General features: G+C 34.3%; 1 pseudogene across 1 annotated transcript; it reads left to right on the top strand.

The window, feature by feature from the left end:
- The first annotated feature begins 1,006 nt into the window (after positions 1 to 1,006).
- Positions 1,007 to 2,433, top strand: LOC116558220 (annotated as a pseudogene). The gene has a single exon (XR_004271906.1). The product of XR_004271906.1 is annotated as a 60S ribosomal protein L6 pseudogene (transcript).
- The last annotated feature ends 4,030 nt before the right edge of the window (positions 2,434 to 6,463 follow it).

Raw genomic sequence — 6,463 nt, 5'->3', positions numbered from 1 at the left:
ATCCAATGACTGATTATTCTTTCAGGATGAAAAATAAAAAGAGTAAACCTTGTTTGCAACATTCTGGTTTGTATAGGGGGCTGCCCAAGGGACTTGTTTCTATCTTGCCTGACTTGGAACATTGACAGAAATAATGGCAAAGTTTGGACATCAAGTTGAAGGTTGCTAAAAACAGTGTTAGTCACAATGGCGTGAGAGGGCTTCGGAATAACTGCAGACCCATTGGTGCCTAGGACAATAGATTAGAGGCAGAGAAAAAGAGTAGAATATCTAAGGCCCTGAGAAAGAGCAGAGGTTAGACTCTTATGGATTGTAAAAGCAAGGGAATTGGATAAAAAGCACATGCATAGGACTAGGAAACGTGAATTCCAAGAAAAGGCCTGAGGAAACTTTAAGCTTTTACACTGGGTCAATTTGTGAAAGTCTTCCCCTGCATGGAGCCAGTTTCCAAAGACTACCTGTGGTGGCTATTTTATTCAAACACCGAATTTTCAACAGAAGATTGTAAGGCATATAAAGAAACAGAGAAACATGGCCTCTTCAAATTAGCCAAGTAAATATCCCAAAACTGACCTGAAAGAAAGGCTTCAGACTTACTTGACAAAGATTCAAAAACAACTGTCTGAAATATGCTCAATGAGATAAAAGAAGTACAAGGGCAGCAAACTACAGAAAGTCAGGAAAATAATATATGAAACAATGAAGATTTTAAAAAACATATACAAATTATGAAAAAGAACCAAACATAAATTCTTGACCTGAAAGTACAATAACTAAATTTAAAAATTCATGAGGACTTCAACAGCAGACTTGACTAGACAGAAAAAAGAATCAGCAGACATGAAGCTAGATCATTTGAAATTATGAAGTCTGAGGACCATAAAAGAAAAGTATGAATAAAAATAAACAGAGCCTAAGAGACTTATGGAATAACAGTAAGTGGACCAATATCATATTACTTGAGTCCTCGAAGGAGAAGAGAGAGAGAGAGGGGAAGAAAGTTTATTTGAAAAAATAATAGCTGAAAAAGAATCTCAAATTTGAGGAAAAACATGGAAATATCTTTCAAGAGGCTCAATACATTCTAGACCAAACCCAAAGGGACCCACACTAAGACACATTAAAATGAAACTGGAAAGTGAGAGACAAAGAATCTTGAAAGCAACAAGAGATAAGCAACTTTTCATGTACACAGGATCCTAAATAAGACTATAGGAAGATTTCTCCCCAGAAAACTTACAGGCCTTAAAGTGGTGGAACGAAATATTTAAAGTGCTGGAAAAAAATTCCTGTCCACTGAAAATTTGGTAGTTGGCAAAACTCCTTCAAGAATGAGAACAAATTAAGACATTTCCAGATAAACAATAATGGAAAGGGTGAAATGCCATTATGTCTGCCTACAAGAAATGCTAAACAAAGTTCTTCAATTTGGAATGAAAGGACACTAGACAGAAGCTCAAAACCAAAGAAAATATAAAGTTCCCCAGTAAAGGTGAACACATCGACAATTTAAAAACTGTTCCTGCTCTTTCCCATCTTGCAAGATGGTGGGTGAAAAAGTTGAGAAGCCGGATACTAAAGAGAAGAAACCTGAAGCCAAGAAGGCTGATGATGGTGGCAAGGTGAAAAAGGGTAACCTCAAGGCTAAAAAGCCCAAGAAGGGGAAGCCCCATTGTAGCCAGAATGGGGGAATTGGCAAGTATTCCTGATCTGCTATGTATTCCAGAAAGGCCATGTATAAGAGGAAGTACTCAGCTGCTAAATCCAAGGTTGAAAAGAAAAAGAAGGAGAAGATTCTTGCAACTGTTACAAAACCAGTTGGTAGTGACAAAAACGGTGGTACCCGGGTGGTTAAACTTCGCAAAATGCCCAGATATTATCTTACTGAAGATGTGCCTCAAAAGCTGTTGAGCCATGGCAAAGAAACACTTCAGCCAGCATGTGAGAAAACTGTAACCCAGCATTACCCCGGGACCATTGTGATCATGTTCACTGGACGCCACAGGGGCGAGAGGGTGGTTTTCCTGAAGCAGCTGGCTAGTGGCTTGTTATTTGTGACTGGAACTCTGGTCCTCAACCAAGATCCTCTATGAAGAACACACCAGAAATCTGTTATTGTCACCTCAACCAAAATTGACATGAGCAATGTAAAAATCCCAAAACATCTTACTGATGCTTACTTCAAGAAGAAGCAGCTGTGGCAGCCTAGACACCAGGAAGGTGAGATCTTCAACACAGAAAAAGAGAAATATGAGATTACAGAGCAGTGCAAGATTGATCAGAAATCTGGGGACTCACAAATTTTACCAAAAATCAAAACTATTCCTCAGCTCCAGGGCTACCTGTGATTTGTGTTTGCCCTGATGAATGGAGTTTATCCTCACAAATTGGTGTTCTGAATGTCTTAAGAACCTAATTAAATAACTGATTGCCTTTAAAAAAATTATTGTAATTATGATCTGTAACTCCATCTTTTATTGTATTACAGGATTTGAAAGACAAAATAAAAAATTATAAATCTATGTTAATGAAGACACAATATATAAAGGTTTACTTTGTAACATCAACAAACAACATAAAGTGGGGGATAGGCAGAGCACTAAAGGAGTATCTTTTTTTTTGGTATTTGGTTAAAGTTGTCCTTATTTTAAAATAGATTATTAAAGCTTTAGGACATTATATTTTCTATATCTATAATCTATAGATTATACACAAAACGAAATGAGAAGAAAATCAAGACATGTCATTATAAAAATGCAATCAAACACAAAAGAAATCAGTAAGGGAGGAAAAGAAGGCTAACAAAGCCACCAGACATACAAATAGCAAATAACAAAATGGTAATAGTAAACACTTTCATGTCAGTAATTACTTTCAAATCATGTAAATGGATTAAATTCCCCATTCAAAAGACATAGATTGATAGATTGGCAAGACGGATAAAAAAGTAAACTACCCAACTCTATACTATGTACAAAAGCATATAGTTGGAAGTGAAAGATAAAAAGAAATATTCTGAGCAAACAGTGGCCATAAAGGAGCAGAGATGGCTATACTAATATTATACAAAATAGACTTTAAATCAGAAACTGTTACGAGAGACAAAGAAGGACATCATAGAATGATAAAAAGGTCAATTCATCATAAAGATATAATAATCATAAACATATATGAATCAAATATCAGAGCTCCTAAATACAGAAATAAAAAGCAGACAGAATTGAAGGGAGAAATTGACAGTGCTACAATATTAATAAATATTAATAAATAGCTAAAATCAGAAATGAAAGCAGAAACATTCCAACCAATTTTATGGAAATGAAAATAATTGTGAATACTATGAACCTATAACCTAGGTAAAATGGAAACATTCCTAGAAAAAACAACTCATCAAGTCTGAATCTTGAAGAAACAACAACAAAAATCTCAACAGTTTATAACTATTAAGGAGATTGAATTAATAACCTAAAACTTCTCCACAAAGAAAAACCAAGGCATGTATGACTTTACTGGTGAATTCTCACAAATATTAAAAAAAATTAACATCCGTCCCCTTCAAACTCTTCCAAGAAACACAAAAGTAGGAAACACTTTCAAATTTATTCTATGAGACCAACATTACCCTGAGGTCAAAGGCAGACAAAAACGTTGTAATATCCCTGATGAATATTGATCCAAAAGTCCTCAACAATATACTAGCAAACCAAATTCAACAGGAAATTAAAAGGTTTCAAAACCTATGTTCAGAATATGAATATTGATCAATGTACCATACTAACAGAATGAAGAAAAAACTCACATAATTATCTCAATTGATGCAGAAGAAACATCGACAAAATTAACACACTTTTCATGATAATAACACTCAACAAACTAGCAATAAGAGGAAACTACATCAACATAATAATAAAAAAATATGAAAAGCCCATAACTAATATCCTCACTGTTGAAAGATCGAAATCTTTTCCTTTAAGATTATGAACAAGATAATAATATCCACTGTCACTATTTATATTCAGCACAGTACTTGAAGTCCTAATCAGAGCATTAGGCAAGAAAGTAAAATAAAAGACATTCAATTGTTATCTCTCTTTGCTGATGACATAATCATATATGTAGAAAACCCTGAAGATTAACACACATACACACAAACCTGTTAGAACTACTAAATGAATTCAGCAAGGTTGCAGGATACAAAATCAGCACATCAAAATTATTTTGGTTTTTATACACTGGCAATGAACAACCTCAAAAAGAAATTAAGAAAACAAATTCCATTTAAAACAGCGTCAAGTATAATAAGATACTTATTAATTAACTTAGCCATGGAGATGAAAGGCATATAGACTGAAAAATACAACTGAAAACAAATAAACAGGAAATCATCCTGTGTTCATGGATTGGAAGACGTATTACTGTTAAGGTGATTGATACTACCCTAGAGTAGTCTACAGATTCAATGCAATCCATATCAAAACCCCAAAACATTTTGGCAGACATAGAGACAACCTGTTGGGTGAGAGAAAATATTTGCAAACGACTCATCCAACTAGGGACTAATATCCAGACTATACAAGAACTCAAACAACTCAACATTTAAAAAAGAAACCCCAAAGAATTCCATTAAAAGTTGGCAAAGGACATGCACAGACATTTCTCAAAAGAAGACATAAAAATGACCAACAGGTATAAGCAATGGTCATCATGACTAATCATTGGGGAAGTACAAATCAAAACCATAGTGAAATACTATCTTACTCTAGTTACAATGGCTATTACTAAAAAGACAACAAAACGAAACAAAACAAAAAAACAGATGCTGGGGATGATGCAGAGAAAAGGAAACTCTTACACACTGTTGGTATGAATGTAAATTAGTGCAGCCACAATGAAAAACTGTATGGAGTTTTTTTTTTTTCCCCAAAAAACTAAAAATGGAATTACCATATGATCCAATAATCCCACTACCAAATATTTATCCAAAGAAAAAGAAATCAGAATGTCAAAGACATACTTGCACTTGCATGTTTATTGCAGCACTATTCATAGTAGCAAAGGTATGGGGTCAACCTAAATGTCCACCAATGAATGAATAGATAGAATGTGGTATGTGTACAAGCACACACACACACACACACACAATGGAATACTATCTAGACATAAAAAAGAATAAAATCATACCATTTGCAGCAACATGGATGGATAAATAAAGTGAAAAGACAAAGGGAAGAAAAACCTATCCTAAAATTAATATAGAATCTTATAGGATCTGGATAAACAAAATAATCTTGAAAAATAAGAACAAAGTATGAGGTCTCCCACGTTCTGTTATCAAAAGTTATTACAAAGCTCTAGTATTCAAAACAGAGTGGCATAATGATAGATATATAAACCAATAGAGTGGAAGGGAGGGACAAGTGTGCCAAGACCATTCAATGGGGTAAAGGACAGTCTTTTTTAACAAATGAGGGTGGTGATGGGGGTACTGAATATCCACATGCAAAAGAACAAAGTTTGATTCTTCCCTTACACCATATGCAAAAATTAACTAAAATTGGATCCAAATTCTAAATGTAAGACCTAGAACTATAAATCTTTTAAAAGAAAACAGGAGAAAAACATTACAACATTGAATTTGGCAATGATTTCTTAAATAAGACACCAAAAGTACAGGCAACAAAAGAAAAAAAGTAGATAAACTACACCAAAATTAAAAACTGTTCATCAAAGAACATTCAACAGAGTGCAAAGGAGCAAAGGCAACCCACAGAATGGAAGAAACTATTTGCAAATCATCTATCTCATTAGGTTAATATCTAGAATATATAAAGTAAGTAACAAAAAGTAACCCGATTCAAAAATGGGCAAAACACTTGAATAGATATTTCTTTAAAGAAGACATTCATGTCCAGCAAGCATATGAAAAGATGTTCAACATGACTAACAGGGAAATGGAAATCAAAACCACAATGAGATAGCACCTCATACTCATAAGGAATGGCTGCTATTCCAAACAAACAAGCAAAACAAACAAAACTTAACAGAAAATAATAAGCGTGGGCTAGCACGTGGAGAAGTTAGAACTCTCTTTCACTGTTGGTGTGAGTGTAAAATGGTACAGCTGTTATGGGAAACAGTATGGTGATTCATCAAAAAATTACAAATGTTTTCTATATGATCCAGCAAGTCCATCTCTGGGTATATACCCCAAAGAATTGAAAATAGGATCTTGAGGAGATAGTTGTACACCTGCATTCATATTAACATTATTCACAATAGCCAAAAGGTGAAAGTAACCTAAACGTCCATTGATGGACGAATGGATAAACAAAATGTGGTATATGTCTATGATGTATTATTATTCAGCCTTAGAAAGGAAGGAAATTCTGATGCATGCCACAAATATGGATGAACCTTGAGGGCACTATGCTAAGTGAAATTGGCCAGTCAGAAACAGAACCAC

The sequence above is a fragment of the Sapajus apella genome, unplaced genomic scaffold (assembly GCF_009761245.1).
Source record: "Sapajus apella isolate SASKATOON/1434 unplaced genomic scaffold, GSC_monkey_1.0 scaffold21, whole genome shotgun sequence".
NCBI classification, from domain to species: Eukaryota; Metazoa; Chordata; class Mammalia; order Primates; family Cebidae; genus Sapajus; species Sapajus apella.
Note: the sequence above shows the minus strand (reverse complement) of the source record. Positions and strands in the feature narration are given on the sequence as shown.